The sequence below is a fragment of the Haliotis rufescens genome, unplaced genomic scaffold (assembly GCF_023055435.1).
Source record: "Haliotis rufescens isolate VD_foot unplaced genomic scaffold, xgHalRufe1.0.p SCAF_9, whole genome shotgun sequence".
In the NCBI taxonomy this organism is placed as follows: domain Eukaryota; kingdom Metazoa; phylum Mollusca; class Gastropoda; order Lepetellida; family Haliotidae; genus Haliotis; species Haliotis rufescens.
The window spans coordinates 11,499,261-11,517,771 of NW_025964383.1; the positions used below are offsets into that span (position 1 = coordinate 11,499,261).

General features: G+C 38.3%; 1 protein-coding gene across 1 annotated transcript in view; it reads left to right on the forward strand.

Moving 5' to 3' along the window:
* LOC125377440 overlaps positions 1–18,511 on the forward strand; it is a 117,676-nt gene that overhangs the window by 79,758 nt on the left and 19,407 nt on the right. The window contains exon 3 of the mRNA XM_048390893.1: positions 18,264–18,382. The gene's annotated coding sequence lies outside the window, so the exon portion shown is untranslated. The remainder of the gene's footprint in view (positions 1–18,263; positions 18,383–18,511) is intronic.

Below are 18,511 nucleotides of genomic sequence, written 5' to 3' on the forward strand. Positions count from 1 at the left end.
GGCCATGTTGGAAGTAGAGGCAGGTCAAGTAAACAGACAGTGCTAAACTTCACAGGGGTTTTGCATAATTATGAACTCGATCAAAATGGCGAAAGTATGTCTCAAGCGCTAATGCTTATAAAGTCAGAACTAGCATCGCTTAACAATTCTTCGACTCTGTGTTTCGAGAGCTGACTGGTAATTATGAAATCCTGAAAGAAGAAACAACAGAGCTGAAATCTTGTGTGGATAAACTGGAAAAAAAATTGGACAATAAAGAGGCCCATGTTAGTCGAAGTTATGTGATTATTCATTATATTGAAGGCAAAAGGGCGAAAGGTGGAAGGACACAGAAACGGGTTTGTAGAACTTTCCAGAGAATACTTTGAAACATCAAAACTCGCAATCTATACAGATTGTACGCGCCCATCGCCTGAAATCGAATAATCCAGTCAAACCTAAAATTGTCGTGTTTACTTTCTACATCGAAACTGAAGAATAGAGAAGGACCACGTGTTGCTAAGGATTATACCCAGAGAGTTCGTGAGCTGATACCCTACATGATACCAGGAAGGTAGAGTGTGAAGACAACTTATTTGTATTTACTTACAATAAGTTGGTGATCAAGGACAAGGCATAGAGACTTGAGAACATTGACATTGAAGTGATCGGAAACAAAAGGAGTACAGGATTAACATCGGATACAGACCAAAGCCCACTTGCACAAAGCGATCTTAGCGCTAAGATGATCGTAACTCCCATACTTTTACATAGGCTTACGATAGTATTAGCGCTAAGATCGCTTTGTGCAAGAGGACCCAGGACCCGGACGGCGAGATGTCGACAATCTAGGGGCGTGGCCATGGCCTGGTTTGAAACATTGCATCGAAGTGTTCGAACAGCCTGAACGAAAACACTTTACCATGCAATGTAAGTAACAATGGATTGGATTGGAACATTATATATGAAGTTGGATATTCAAGGAATCCATTCTGTCATTAATGATCATTCGTTTATTCTCGCTTTTGATGTTATATGATACTATGAAATCATGCATAGTGATCGACAGCCTGCTAACATATCATTCGAGAAATCCCCGCTCTTACGGTTTTAGTGTATTGTGGTAAAGATGAACTGGACTCTCGCAAAGCAGTTGTTAAATTAAATGTGAACATGGGTTTAGAGATGAATATGAATAAGTCTAACATAATTGTTATAGAAACTGTGGTTACTTACGCACTGTAGAAAAGAGGTTTTATTCAGGAGTTGAAATGAAATCTCTAATCTAATAATAATTATCTAGGTACTATTTTCTCCTCCAAATTAGTGTGGTCAACGGCTTGTGAAACATTTTCTATTCAAGCCAGAAAGGCTAGCATTCCTATTCGTAGACTATTAAGAAGTTATCCAGATTTACCTTTTCATGATATTCAAACAATATTTGATACGACGATATTTAAATTGTTTAGTGTATGATGCAGACATCTGGGGATTCTCTTTTAGGGAAGCCTTAGAAAAGGAATGTCCATTATTACAGTCGTTCCCTGAGATATGTGTGTAGACTATTACTTATGGAAAAGCATAGATGCACAAAGTCATGTTACGGCATGATGAAACGCATGTTCAATCAGATGTAAAGATATAGAGTTTCAGAATTGGCATGATAAGATTTCAAGATCGTGCTTTTTGAATTTCTATAGTGATATTTAGTCTGTCCAAGAAGTTGAAAAATATTTAACTTAATTATTTAATTGTAAGGACTTTTTGCGAGTATTTTGTATTTTTTGTTTGTGTTTGTGCACGCCGGAAACCTCTAGGTTTGTCAGCGCCATATCCGTGCTCGCTGGTTTGAGATCTGCATCACTTCGGTCTTTCTTTCCACATTTAGCTGGCACACCGTGAAATAACTGGAATACTGTTAAAAGCGGCGTTAAACCCAACTCACTTACTCACTTTAATTAACCTCCCGAAAATACACGGGAAAAATAGTGTATCCTAACTTTTTTCTTCAATAAAACTATATGATTAACTGTAAAAATTAACATATAATTTCTCATGTTGTTGATATCATAATTAACGTAGGAACTATTATTAAATGACCCGGAGGTAAAACCCATATCTACGAAAAGCATTACAGGTAGACTTCGTCATATAAATTATGTTACCTGGTCGGTGGTTGTAATGATCCCACATTCGTTCACCAGTTTTGACAGGTTTTCCCGCTAGTGTCCTTGACATAGTTTATAGAGACACCCACCGTCGGCTTCATGTTGAAATGAAGGCGTCAGGTTGTTTACAGAGGGAACGGTTGCTAGCGTAGTGAATTTGGGGCTATAGTGCATGCAATGGTGAGTAGCTTTCCTAATTGTTAATCACTTAATATATTCTATATTGGTTAAGGTGTATTTATGTAAGTCTAAGATAGTTAACGTGTTGTAAACTTGACATGTACTACTCACATTTCAAGGCTCTCTGTCCCTGTATTTTAAAAAAATGCAATACACAAGAAGTTGATATCTATAAAGTTACTCAACCAGCAATGACAATCAAGCTGTTAATCGGTTTCAGTTTTCATACATTTAAGTTCTGCATTGATTTAAATGTAGGTTAAAGGTTTACAACAACAGTTAATTCTACAATCTGCAGACACTCACAGCAAAGGTCTGATTGTTGGCGTTGACATCTTGAAAATACAAAATTAATTTAATTATACGCTGAACTAGCTATAACACCTGTATAATTGTTACTCAATTCATAATCCTAAAATGTTATAATTAAACCCTGAAAACATTGATATGTGCCCTGTCCGATCAGCGTTAGTTTAGACATTCTTATATACCCACAAATAAACAACCACTACATTTTCGTTCACTTTACCATTGATTGGCTTTGTTTGGAAAGCTCTTGTTGTAGACAGATGCATATAAATGTTATACAATATGATCAGGTTCTAGTTTCCTAGTGTTCCAAGTTACATTCGGGGCAGTCGGGTAGTCTTGTGGTTAAAGCGTTCGCTCCTAACGCTGAAGACCAGGGTTCGATTCCCGACAAGGGCGCAATGTGTGAAGCCAAATTCTGGTGGACCCCGCCGTGATATTTCTGTAATATTGCTAAAAGCGGCGTAAAACCTCACTCACTCACTCACACACTCACACACTCACTCACTCCAAGTTACATTCGCCCTTGTACAATGTATGCATTCATGTAAATCAAACAAGCTCAACCAAAGTAACCTGTGGACAACCACTGTTTTTTTATAGTGATTATTGATGAACCTATTAATGAAACAATCCAGGACAATTGTGTACACAATACATTTAAAATAAATAATTTTAAATTGACAGCATATTCATAACACATTTGTGATACCTTAATATACCATGTTCAGAAAGAAAAGTAAGAGTGTTAACTTCACACAAGTTTGTAACAAAATATTGAAACGATATCTAGGGCTCCTCCCATGGGCGTTTTGTGCAGGAAAGGGGCTACATTGGGGTGTCTGCCTTCAACGGTTGACTGTCTTCAGCTGAGTAGGGTGTTGTCTTCAGTGGAGTGAAGGCTGGTCAAAAAGTTCTAAGCCTAACAAAGAAAACCAACAATTGTGAAAATGATTTTAAGTTTATTTTTTAACATAATCTCTAATATCGATAGTGAAGCTTTTCAATGCCAGTCAGGAAGAAGTTTTATGGAGCCACCTTGAAACACCCATTCACGGCAGCTTTGAGGTCATCGTTGTCGTCGTGTTCTTACAGTTCAGGTGGGAATGACTTGGTGTCAGGTCTGGCGAGTATGGAGGGTAAGGAAGTTCTTCGAACCAACATTGTCGCACAGTATCCTTTGTAAGTCGCGATCGAGAGGTGTGAGAAGAGGCATTGTCATGAAGTAGTAGAACTCCAGCATTCCTCTGCCCTTTATTGGACAAAATCTCCTAGGCGATGACGCAAATCAGCATTGTAGGTACCAGTAATCGTCTTTTGACTTTCTAGTTAATCAACAAGGATCACACCCTTTACATCCCTGAATACAGTGGCCATAACTTTCTTTACAGATCTTGAAGAGTTGAATTTTCTTTGGTGCTGGAAAAGTGAAATAGTGCCATTCAATGGATTGACGTTTTGTCTCGGGATCATAGTGGTATACCCATGTTTCAACAACAGTTACTAATATTTTCTCGAATTTGACGAAATCCTCCCCAATTAGCAGATTTATTATCGATTTATAAATGTTCATGAATCCATGGCTCAGACCTGTGTCTTCCTCAAGTTCAGCAATAGTCTTTACGTCTTTCTGACTGTATAAGTTTTTTCTATCTCATTTATTGAATCTTCACCATAAAGGCTTGTTCACCCAGGCTTAAACATAACTGCCCAACATTTAACAGTGGAACAGCTAAGGCACTTATCCCCATATACCTGTTACATGCTGTCATGAATTCTTGGGGAGTACTTTTCTTTAAAATTAAAATGTGTCCATGTGGACCCCTATCACGTTCAACTGGCTGCCACTAATATACAAACGGCTTCAACAGGCCAAATACACTCGTAATGAACTACAATGACTAGTTCATTTTGTTGTGGCCCATAGTTGAAGATTAATCAGGCTTAGAACGTATTTGACCAGCCCACATATACACAGGGGTTGTCTGTCTTCAGCTGTGAAGATTCCTGTTTACAGGGGTTGCCTGTCTTCCGTTGAGAGCATTGCTGTTTACAGTGATCGACTATATATCGAAGTTGGAGTTGCCTATATTCAGTTAAGTGTGTTGTAGTTCATAAGTGCCTATATTCGGTGTACAAAGTGGTTGCCTTGAAAAATGCGCTGCCTGGCAGTGCAGTGTTGTTTGTGACTGCTTGCCTTCAGAGGAGTACAGTAATGTATATGAGTATTATGTGTACCTATGTTAAACATGTATTTAATATGATATTTGACTCTTCGGTAGAGAACAGCGTTGTGTGCAGGAACTGCCTATATTCGGTGTTGCATTTACTGATGGCTTGTCTAGCTCTAGTGGAATACAGTGTTGTTTATAGGTGTTGCGTGGCTTCAGTGGAAAACAGTCTTGTATATATGGGTTGCTATTTGCTGTAAACAGGGATTGTCTACAGTCAGTGCTGTTGAAAAATACGGTTGCCTGTCTTTAGTGGAGTGCAGTGATGCCTTCACGCAGTGGAGTGAAGTCTTGTCGCTTGCTTTACCTTTGCAGTTTTGGCTATAGAGATTGCCATATATACTTCTGACAAAAGGGAACCGATGATATGATAGTGAAGGTGTCTATAAAATTATTTCGGAGGTGTAGATCAATATCTGGTGTGTCCACCATGGTGGGAGATACATGCGCGACAACTTGATGACACACTGTTGATTAACTTGCGTATGGTTGCACCTGAATAGCTACCCCAAATCTGGGCCACGTTGGCGGAGGCTGGGTCTCTTGTGTACACTCTCCGTCTATGAACATCCCACAGATACTCTCTTTGGGACATGTCAGGGGTGGCTGTATCTTCACAGATAAAACAATTGTCCCCCTGGGAAGGTACGTAAGTCCAGTATCATTCAACGTATCGTTTCCTTTCTCGGTGCTTTTAATCGTAGTATTTTTGTTGATTTTAACTCTTTGGCTAATCTGTCTGATAATTGCCAGTGGCCAGAGGGATGGTGTAAATCCTGCTGGGGTACCATGTAGGTAGCAGAAGTACCGTAAGTCCCCATGATCCCTAGTATGGTGGCCTAACTTTGGTTGCTGGCGATCTACAGCCCGTTTTTATATTGTATCGTTTATATTGTATCTGATTATTTTATTGCTCTAAAACTAGTTTTATAATTATAATCTGTGATATATTGCTGGTGGTTGTACTGTCCTTCGATGACAGCTTTTAATATATAATATAAATGCCTAACTTGTTCAACCTAGTTCACATCGCTATATGGCTGAAATATTGCCGATGCGATGTAAAATTTAACTCACTCACTCACTCACATGTCAGGGGACTTATTGGACCATTCAAATGTCCATATGCGTTCTCACAGGAGATAATCGGTGACGACCTTGGTACAGTGTGGTCTGGCATTGTCATCTTGCAGTTCAATAATTCTGCATATAGTTCTAGCATATGGAACAACGACAGAACGGAAAGTGTCTTCAACAAATCGCTGTCCGGTCAAATGTCCATCCACAAGCACATAATTCCGCACCACTAAATAACACTACCGCCCCCATACTGATCATGATCATGAATTGTTGCCCTGGCATACCACTCGCCGCTACGTCGCCAACAAGAATTTCTGCCATCTGTAAATCGGGATCAAGACCTTGATTCGTCTGTAAAGATGGTGTAGCGCCATTGGCTCACAGTCCGTCCCTGGTTTTGCCTGTCACATCCAAATCTTTGCCATGTATGGTAACCTGTTAGGGTCACACCTTTCACAGGACGCCTTGCGTTCATGTGGGATCTATAGAGCCGATGTTTACCGGTTGATCTTGAAATTCACCTTTATGTTATTTACGGAATTTTCTATTAATAGATCAGATACGAACCTATGTATCTGCAATTAAGTAAGTAAGTGCAATTAATGTTATGAAACGATCTAATCTAGGTGTCGCTTGTTTAGGCATGCCATGCCACATGCCACATCCGTTTTAGGGTACGGTCGCAAAGTTACACTTTCTGATTTGCCAAACATTCGGTCAATTATTAACGTTCCCCCATCTACCGTTCCAACAATTCCCGATTTTATCGGTTTAGAGAGATACTTCACTCGGAGGCATTAGCTCCATTACATGAGTGAATGTGAGTTGCCCTATAGGCTTACACACATGGTTTTGTGTACACATACATCCCGTGTTGTTCATGTATGATGTGAAATTGCTCTGTGTTTAGATGTTGTGATCAGTAACGCCACTTTATTGTAAATGTACACCCCAAGAGCATGTACATCTTACATTCAAATCACTACTTTCTTTTATTTTTTTGTAAGCTGCATATTAGTTTAATATTGTATGATTGTGCAGGTCTTACCTATTTGTCCGAGTAGTGATGTATTAAATGGTAGCCTGTCGTCGGTGCAATTGTTTGTAAAGGCGTTCGTGTCTTCAGTGAAATGTTTCTTGTGGTTGCCTGCCTTCTGTGTAGTGTTATATAAAAGTGTTGCCTGTCTTCGGAGAGATACATGTGCATACATGTAGCTAAGGTGTCGAGTTCAGTGTTGTGTGAAGTGGTTGTCTGTCTTCATTGCTGTATAGCTATCGTAGATGTAATATAATTAATTTGTTGTTACTGGTACAATGTTATCTAACATGACTTAATTATATAAAGGTACACTGCAAAGGGCTTTCCAGTGGCTTTTGTTTAAAAATATATCACAGCCCCAAAGGACGTAAACAATGGTTTGGTTCCCCCTGCCGTTTCTAACAAAAGGTAGTCAGTACTACATACATAGCAGTATGCATGTCTGGCTAATACAGCGCATGCCCTCTCATGTCGGTGGGTTATTGTGCCGTCATATAATTGTTTGTTTAGCCTTTTGCGTCAGTGCATTCTGTTTTATCGAATGATCGAGGCTGTTTGTTCCCAGTCGCTGACATGTTATATTTACTTTAACTGGGTCGATGTTTCTGCTTCGTATGTTTCGTTGAACATTTGATATGTGCTCGATGAAAAGTCTTAAAATATATATAATTTAATAAACACTGATCATGAGTCATGTAACAAATCAGAAAGTTCTGCAGAGAATACACCACAGGACGCGTTTGAACATGATCGAGGACATCTGAGCTGCAAAGGTTATGTACAGTTCCACTCTATACTAAATTTCTTCACCTTTTAAGCCTAAGGTTAGTGTTACTCTCATTCGCCATGTCCCATAAAACTGAGCTGACACTTATGCAAACAGTCCCTGAGCGTTTACGAGGTTCACATTACGCTGATAGCGCTATGGCAGGGTGACCCTACAATGAGATAAACTAATCTTTTATCCCAGGAGGCGGTCAGGTAGCCTAGTGGTTAAAGCGTTCGCTCGCCACGCCGATGACTCGGGTTCGATTCCCGACATGGGTACAGTGTGTAAAGCCCATTTCTGGTGTCCCCCGCCGTGATATTGCTGGAATATTGCTAAAAGCGGCGTAGAACCATACTCACTCACTCACTCACTTTTATCACAGAATAACACAGTGAAATAAAAATGTATTGAAGATAGTTATTGTTTTCAAAACACAATATCATTATTCCCTTTACTTTTTTAAATTCATTTGGGTAGAGATATCCACTTTGAATTATATCGTGAATACGAATCAGAAAAGGTTTATAGTAATTCTCGTGTCAGCTGGTCAGACACTTGTGTTGTATCGTGTCATCGTACCGTGATGAGGGTTATCGTCGTTGTCACTTTCAGTCCAGGTTAAATTATCTACAGACCCTCACAACGCATATATAATGTATTCATATGGTGGGTTAAGAACTGTAAATGAGGATATTAATTTTGATTTCAGGTAATGCGTTTATGACACGATACTAATGAAACGCGTTTCAACTCGTTTATACGATTTCTCTTTTGCAAAACCGTGAAGAAAAGAAGTTGCGAATTTAAGCCTACTTTAGGTGCTGATTTCCACGGTAAAAATTTGAAACCTGCATTTCATAAATACTGAAAACCTATATGTTACAAAACTTTAAACCTTATAATGCTCCAAGCAGCTATGTACAGTTTAACACGTGTGGGTGTTATTTCTGGCACGAATGTACACCTGTCACGTATTACCGACTGTCCTGCATGACAGTCGTATGTAATCTGACTTGCGATAAATATAAACCAAAAGTATAAGCTACAGAGGTTAATATCGATATAGGACACAAAGCGGTATATTTTCCATGCAAGCCTTTGAATTAATTTGCGTTTTGCTAAACTTCGGGGCGTTTCAACAATATTTGTTTGTGTTTTAAGTTACCATGTTTTTGAAGTTGGATAACTCATGATATTTTAAGTTTATTGTGGTGTATTTTATTATAGCGTCGGGGTGGCTAGTAGTGTTCCATAACATTAACTGAAATGCACAGCAACTCAAAACAGAGGATGGTAGCTACCTGGAGACTAAGAACCACTTACAACTATCGTGTGGTGTTTGTGATCGGACGTCTTTATTGTAATAGTTTTGTCTGTTGTCGTTGCTTCTTTGAGACAACTGGAATAAAATCAAGCTTGTGTCAAAGGATTTGCTCGAAATGCTGAAGCCTCAGAACAAAGTTACATTGTTTCAAAACTTTGTTTTTTATTTTCCAACTTTGTACACCACTATCCCACACATAAAACAATTAGGGAAAATCTATGGTGCATTGGTCACTGAACACGGTGGCCATAGATGTACTTACATCTCTATCTTAAAACGTTTGAAGAATTCTGTTAAAAATGACTTCAAATTTCATCGGCAGTTCACTGTGAGAACAGTTTGTGAAATGCTGAACTTCCTTATTAATAACATGTATGTGAAACTTGGAAATATTACATTAAGGCAAGAAGCAAGAAGCTGACATGTTTACTGTGCTTCCTTTTGTTTTCTCATCTTTAATTTATGAATCGCATTTTCTGCAAAAACCAAGAAGTTTACCTTTAGCTTCAGATATTTTGAAGATGTGATATCGTTCAAGAATGCTCAAACATCCAATTCCCTTCCACTGATTCATCCACCTGAACTAGAAATACAAGTGACTGGGGAAACCTTATCTATTTCATATTTAAATCTATGCATAAGATTCAGAATGACACATTTCTATCTACAAGAGCGATAACTTCCAAGAGTGAACATTCCTTTTATGTCGAGAGATATCCCGGCAGCTCCAACCTCCAGGTGTCTATACAACTTTTCAGTACACTCATGAACATGCTTTTTATAGCGTCATACGGCTCGTGCTAGAAATCTGTTTGATCAGGGTTACAACATTTAAAGTCTCGGTAAAGCGTTCACAAGAATGTAGGGCACCTAGCCCAGCTAGATGTCAGGCGTTGAGCAAACATTGACTAAATATCGATAGCCTTGCGTTGGGTCAACGTTGGTACAACGTTGGATTAACGTCGATTATATTTTTCAAGTCCACTAAGGCAGCCTGAAATGTTTGTACGGCACGTATCCAGTTAAGATATCACTAAGCAAGAAGTACATATTGCAAGGTGAATTCCTATTTGAACTCTATCCATGAAACAGCAGGCCAATGCAATGCACACTCTCATGACATGGTACCCCTGGACAGTTTGATACAGAGCCAAGGAATAAAACATCATTTTTTTATTACAAGAAGGTTATATATCATATATGTTTTCAAAACTATTTTCAAGACTATGTGTGCATTTTTCTCAAATGTTTTAATACAATTAAAAGGTATTTGATAATGGACCATGCACAAAACCACACATATTAATGGGAAACATTTGAATTTTTCATGATCCCCATACATTCAGCATTGAGGGCAAGATTGTACCATGCGTTCACGTGTGTGTTCAGTTGAACAGTTAACTTGCCTGTGCATGTATTTGTGACAGGTGCCACCGGTGGGGCAGGATACACTCGCCCTTTTGCGAACACTATGTATCATGGATATAATATGGGTATCTGCCACATTCTCCAAGTGCAATACTATTTCGGTTTGAGGATCGATCCCCAATTATGTGTTTCCATGCATATATAAACATGAAATTTCTATACGATCGTATTCCCATAAACCCATATTTCTGATCCATAAAATACAGCTTGTGTTATCTTTGTATACATTATTTAAAATTTTACTCATATTTCACCATACTTTGCATGATTTACATCCATATTTTAAAAGCTTCAACAGTTGTAGATTCAGGACATCTATCGTAACTCAAAATGCTGGAAAACAATATATTAAGGTAGGTATTAGATGACTCTATCTCTAAATACGGATCTTCCTCTAATTGTGATACAATCCCAACGGTTTTAAAAACACAACTTTAGTTTCACTTTATTAAATATTCCTATATGTCTATTTGACGTTGAAGACGAATTGTATCTAGGGTCAGAGAAAACAGGAGAGCATCCTCTGAAAAAAATAAAATGAATAATTATATTAGCTCTGGAATTAATTTTTGTCATTATTAGATTTTGGTGCTAATTTCAAGTCCATCAACAAAATGAATGAGCCTAATACACAACCCTGACGCACTCCTAACGGGCAACCAAACATACTTGAAAGGTACCATAAGTGCGCATTCAAGCTCTAACTGATTTTCCAACTTTGATCATCACCAATGTTAAACAAAATAAGTGCCATTAGGCCTTAAAGTTACCGACAAAACATGAATACAATTTACTTCCCTTTTAGAGAGTAATAGTATTGTGTTATTTAACCTTGTAAAATGAAAATATTGTCCATTGTTGAATATCCAGCTTTAAATCATGCTCATTAAAGCGTATTCTTTGTCAACTTTTCTATCATATGCAACTCTGTGCTTTGATGGTTTAATCTTTCCCGAATGTATGTGACAACATTGTTTTTATCTCAGACGAGTAATCTTCTTGAGATAAAACAAAATCGCAAAATGTTGAGGGTAATAAAACGTGCATGAATTACTCTATGAAAGACATAAAAAACTACACGATGTATGCTATGTAATTATAGCATTAACACAGGTGCGGGTTGCAAAGATAAAGAAGTCTTAGTTTGAATGAAATATAAAAAAAACTCAAGCAAGCTCATTGATAATATGTGATCAATATTACTACCAGACGTTTTGGATCTTTACTCTTTGAGATTTGTGATCAGATTATCGTGATATGATGCTTCTGGATTTTGTTTGCGGTATGTAAATGCCAATAACAAGGAATGTGTATGCATTACAGCCCACACAGTGTGTAATACGTGTATCAAAGCCATTGGCTAAACTGAATTGGGCGTCCATTTCATAGTTAGTGGTTAATGCTGATTTATACTGAACTCTGATGGACACGGTATATTGGTTATTGGAGAAATACATAATACGTATCTGAATGTAAAATCACAGAGGACCATTCCAGCTGAAGACCTGTCTTGTCCAGATTTGCCAGGCTATGTAGGATATGACAGTGGCACTATTTGATAAAGATAAATAACTATAACATTTGCAGATTGGGGATTTACTTATTGAACATTTTTAGATGTGATGTATGGGATTGCAATGCTATATAAACATCACTGTTTTTCATTTGGCACTGCAGTGCCTATTTGATATATCACGCATATTTACTTAGGTTGATTACAGTGCCATGACAACATGTCTAAGAAATATTTAATATTTCTGCTTTATTTATATATTAAAAGGTTAAACCAACTGTTACATATGACAAACCTACGCCGCACTCAGCAGTATCATAGTTGTATGTTAGCGGTAATTAATGTGTATTAGATGTTGTTTTCCAATGAAAGTGTGTTGGTCATCAAACATAGTTTAATACCAAATAATGTTCGAAATACTAGTATGAAATGCGTTATCGCGAGTTATATGTACATGTTAGTGAGTGAGTGAGTGAGTATGGTTTTACGCCGCTTTTAGCAATATTCCAGCAATATCACGGCGGGGGACACCAGAAATGATCTTCACACATTGTACCCATGTCGGGAATCGAACCCGGGTCTTCGGCGTGGCGAGCGAACGCTTTTACCACTAGGCTATCCGACCGCCCCTATATGTACATGTTTGCACAGAGTGTTTGCATAGTTGGTTTTGAAAGTCGTTCTACTTTAACGATGTATGACTCATTGTATTGCATTTAGTATCGAGTTATCAATGGTAGCCTGGATACGAGGTTTTAACCAATTAAAGAAGCAGTCACCTTCTGTCAGCGCACAGTTCAGATCAGAGGGTGTAGTTGATGTACTACAGGGCGCAGTGACAGGGAATGAAGCTGCTCAGTCGCAGTGTTCAGCCTTAAAGCTCTTCTCAGGCAGCCTTGTCGCTATGTTAAGATTACTTAACAATCATGATGATGCTTGCCTAGTTAGCATATATGCAGACAAAGCGTTCTTTAATCACATTCTACATGGTATTTTATTTTTCATCTCATAAGTAATAACACTGCTGTTAACAATGCCACTCACTGGCTGCTGTACTCGTGTACAATGATGTTTTATAAGGTTTTATTCATGCTTTGAAGCCCCCACCTGGTGCGTGTTTGTCAAAAACGGTTAGCTCCTATCGTTTTGTATAATATTATCAATTGTGTCAAACTTTTTTTAGAATCATTGTGGTTACATGCAATAATGTTATTACACTGTTTGCATTATTTCTATAGGAAAGTGTAACAATATAAGAAACAAATGTGCCATGAACCTTATATGTTTATCCTGATAATTCCATACAAAAGCAACCTTTTCGATATTTCATTGTAAAATTATGAGACGATATGAAGATAAATAGCTATATCATAATGAACAAGTACATGTTAAATGTTTCAAACATTTTTTTTGCGTACTGGATTTATGTAAAAATCTGTGTGCATGTCTCCTCAAAGAAATATCACACAATCTAATTTCGGTATATATTCAAGACATTATTTACATATTTTACTATCGAGATTTTCAAAACAAATACGGAATTTTGGTGCGATGATATGTTAATCAACATAAAAATGTTGTCTTTCTTCGATGTCGACAAGGACATAAAACAAGGAATGACGTTAAACACAAAGATGTCATATTTTCAATAATTTAATTAATTACATTTGACGATAAGGCTAGTACACCTTTGATAATGGTGCAAGAGAAGTCAACATACACTACACAGTCCGATGAATACGGGACTAATTTACATGTTCGATAGGTCCATCCATTTCGCTATTCCTTTAATTTTCATGCAGCACGATTTCTTATGACTTGTGGCAATACTACAGCGTATACAGTTTCACTATCCATATTTGTGATCGAATAGTTAATAAAACAATAAAACCATACGAAAATACATTGTCCTTATCCACAGCAAATTCCGACCACGTGACCCGAATTACAATGGATTAGTTCTAAGCGTAGCAGGGTTATGCACCTCATTCATTGTGCATGTGCACACCCCACTATCGTCTTTTGACGTCATAGAGGAAAATTGATTTCCTTCATTTGTGGCAAGCTGTTTTTCGAATCGATCTTATACCGCTATATATAAACATACACATCCATTTGATGTATATTTATGTCGTTCAGATGTTAGGCAGTTTTTCTTTCGCTCACTGTGTCCCTAAAGCTGTTAAATTGAGCCATTTCGTCGCAGAGTATTTTCATTGGTGTACGATATAAATCGGAGAACATTGCTGTTTTTTTTAAATTTCGTAAAACACTTTGCAGTGTCTGTTTTTCACACCAGTATAATAATTGCAGTTAAATTTACAGCAGATAGGACATTTACTATTCTACATCTAGATTTCCACGTAATTTTAAAGTCGGGGCTAGCCCCTGTGCCGCGGAGCGCAATTCTCGCACAAGGTTCATTTTTAAGATCTTGTGAACATGTGTGTGAGGAGTCGACTGGTCAAACATAGTCCCGGCTGCCAGTGGCTACTAGTGACCTCAGAAGCCTAATTTCACCCGAAATAGCCGATAGTGTTCAGATAGTTCCTGTCCCTACGGCACATTACATAGGAATAAGTTAACGAAGTCGAACGCCAATATAATACATCTGAATTGCAATACTTCTATATTTACCAACTTGTTATTAACTATACTGAACAACAAAAGTTCCTGTGACATTGAATACGATTTAATGCAAAGTTATGTTTTTTTACCAAATCTAACTAAAACAATTTCGGTTTGCAACAGGTAAAAGACTCATGTAAGTGTTCAAATGGTTTGATTTGCCATACTGACTTCAGAAAATGCGCTATTTCATAAAAAATACATGAACATGCCAAAATGTCAATTTACAAATCAATAGCGTGTGTGTCCCAGCTGGTTACGATGCAAGCAACACATCTTCGTCTCATGGAATGGACCAGGCGTCGCACAAGTTCCTGTGGAATATCTGTCCATTTCTGCTGGAGCATGTTTCGAAGTTCCTGGAGTGAATGACGTCGAATGCGCCGATCCATCTCATCCCACATGTGCTCGATTGGTGAGAGATCAGGGAAGCGAGACGGCCAGGGGATGTCATTCACGTTGTTTTGTTGGAGAGAATCCTGATCAAGTCGAGCAATATGAGGCCGGGCGTTGTCATGTTGAAAGGTAATGCCATGGCCATGACTACGCAGAAACAGTAGAACAACCGGGCCGATGATCTCGTCGCGGTAGCGCTGTCCATTGAGATTTCCCTCTACCACTATCAAACGTGTCCTCTATCTTGCTGTTATCCCACCCCATACCATAACGCTGCCGCCCCCGAACCGATCCTCTTCCATGACACATTGATTGACGTAACGTTCACCTCGACGTCGGTAGACTCGAATCCGTCCATCGCTGTGGCTGAGGTGAAAACGAAACCCGTCAGTGAAAAGAACTTGTCCCCACTGCATGGCCGTCCAGCGTAGACGCTGTCAGCGCCACTGTAGACGTGCTTGACGGTGGTTTCCTGTCAAAATGGGACGTCTGGCGGGTCTTCTGGCGACAATCCCTGCACATCTGAGGCGGCGACGTACAGTTTGTGAAGATATTCGTCGAAGGCCAGGGACGCTTCTTGCAGTCACTGTTGCTGGCTGGAATCGAATTCGTAGGTGTGTTGTTCGAATCCAGTTATCTTATTGATTATTGGTTACGCGTGGCCTGATGTTTTAAAAACTGATGGTGGATATTATCATTAGCCTTGTTGTGGTCATTTGCTGACACCATAATCTTATTCCGAAGTATCAAACATACATTTAAAATTGTATTTCCTTGTGTTTTTGAGGATCATGGATGATAGATAAGGAGTTTTGAGTCGTTTTCAGTCGAATCGGCCAATCCCTAGTTTTCAATATTTACCCTACAAAACCTGGTGTGGCAATGTCATTGTGTTAAGAGAAATATTATCTGAGTCATTGCATGTACGGCAGTGTGTTGTCATCCACACGTGAATTTCAAATCGGGTTTCTTTCAATAGTTCTTCAAGAAATTGAAACCGAAAATATTTTACATTGGCATGCAATGACTTACTTGTGTACAGTTATGTAATATACAAAAACGTATATTGTGCAATTCAAGCATGAAAAGGTGAAATCGTGTACTACGCATTTGTTGCGTTGACACTGTTCGCGTTAACTATCTGGCTCCTTGCCTTGAATTTATTTATATGCGGGACATGAATCGTTTGGTGTAACTTGGTAGAGACCTCGTAAACGCTTCAGCAATATATCGGCTGAAAATAGAGGTTGGACGACAGATTCAGTGCATATGCATTAGTTTCTGAGACAAGTTGCTCCAGTACAGTTGAGCCCTGTGTTACATATGCATTGTGTTCTATGTCACAGCCAAATGTTTTAAACAACACTTTTATGTCCAAGATATCAGAGGGGAGATTAGCCATCAGATTAGTATTGTGGTTGTTAGTAATGAAATAATCCATCAGTTTATCCCGTCCCCTGGTATAAAACATATTCATTCCGTACAGGGAAATTATAAGAATTACATGTTGGCAGCATAAAATATTTTCTTCTGTCCAGGATTAGGTTCTCAGGCAATACTTCCGACTAATTTATCATGTATATTTCCAGATGATATTCATGTGATAACACGATGGATGCAGAATGCATACAGAGTACGGAGTATACTGTGTCTGAGTTGGGTATTCATTTTGAACTGGTATCTCAGTGGGCTGTCACTATAAAATCGGCATTAGTCCGGACTAGTACAAGTAGCCACACACAACTTCGCGTGCATGCACGTCGCTATATGATAGATAATATTGGACTAATTTATCAAGTGTTTTTCACAGTTTATAAAACAATTGTCTGAAAATTTGGAAGCTGTATCAATGTTTCTCATTTGACGCTATATTACTGTAAGAAAGTATATCATTATGCCTGTCTACTTTTACCTTAAAATTGCGTTAGTATGCTGATTCAAACGTAAATAATTAATTCAAATTCCTAATGATGTGTACAGTAAGTCCTCTGCGATGATCAACCGTTAAGATATGATGTTTAACTAATTCCCTTTCGTGTACTTTTACCAATAAATCAACCTTTCCCGAGCAACAATTCGTATCAAAAGTTGGTTTAAAGAAAAGAAGCAGTTTTGTGGACGAGGGATCTCACACAGGTCCAATGCTGGACAATTTTGAAACCTGAAGTCCTATACCTGTAGCTACATTAATAAAGCATTTGTAAGTTCTTCCGGTTCAATGGCATTGACCTTTAATTTAATATCAGCCATGAACTGTTCAGATATATGTGTATAAAGTGTAGTCAAATTTCAGAAATGTGTACTTTATTCACGCTTTTCGGGAGATCTACATTCTACAGAGTGACCTTGACCTTCACAGTCATCCCATCTCATGCGAGAATATTATGAAGTCTCCATACTATACTAACAATACTTACTGAATGAAACTGTTCACACGTCCTTTTTTTAATGAATGACCTTCAACGCGACCTTGACATTTGGAAGATACCGATTGCAAAAACTGTTGACCTGGACCTTTCTTGAACACAAGCATTTTATAAGTCCATCTAACACTGAGTGATCTTGACCGTCAAAGTCATCCAATCACATGCGAGAACATCACTTTTGGCAAACTTAAGTGGTGTTACAAACATTAAAGCTGCTTATCACATTTTCAATCATTTCTGAAAGATAATATTTACTAGTCATTTCATGAGTCTCTTACCTTCAAACTGACCTTGACATTTGACATAGCATTATGCCCGGCACTGCGTTAACTTTTTAGGGTCAATCGTAAATCATTGGAAAATGATTCTAATGGATTTCTTTTAAAACGTGATCTTACACTGTCATGTCAGAAGTTTTCTCCAGGGGTATAAAGGAGATATATCATGTCTTGGTTGCATCCATATCATACATTCGACTTCCCATTATTCTCTGGTGCCCTCTGTTTGGTATGACATGGCATCAGATCAGGACAGTATACAGGTGAATACCGTGTTGGGGAGTCTCCTTTTCTGCCTGGACTGTGGGTAGTAGTGGCAACGGGTTGGCTTTGCCAGGGCTCGCCACAAATACACACACACTCTCTGCCCAGCCAGCCACACATACACACACATACACACACACTCCGCCTCACATCACAGTTCACGTCTACTTTAGTCTGTAAAAATTAGACATCAATCCATCCATTCATCAATCAGTATATTTCTTCTTTGTAATCTAATTCAAACATTACAGGTTTTCAGGTTGTAGAGCGATAGACTGGGGCTTGCAGAGAAGGCGCATCCAGCTTTGTTAATGCTATGATGCTGATGACATGTCATCACTGGGTTCAGAAACTGCTAAGAAGTATATAGGTAACCATATTAATTGCTATTGTTATATTGCCTGCAGTTTAAATATCTTAAGAATATTTTAATAATTGTAACAACAGTAGGTTCTGATGATTCAAAATTATTGGACACATACTATTTTGTCTCATATAA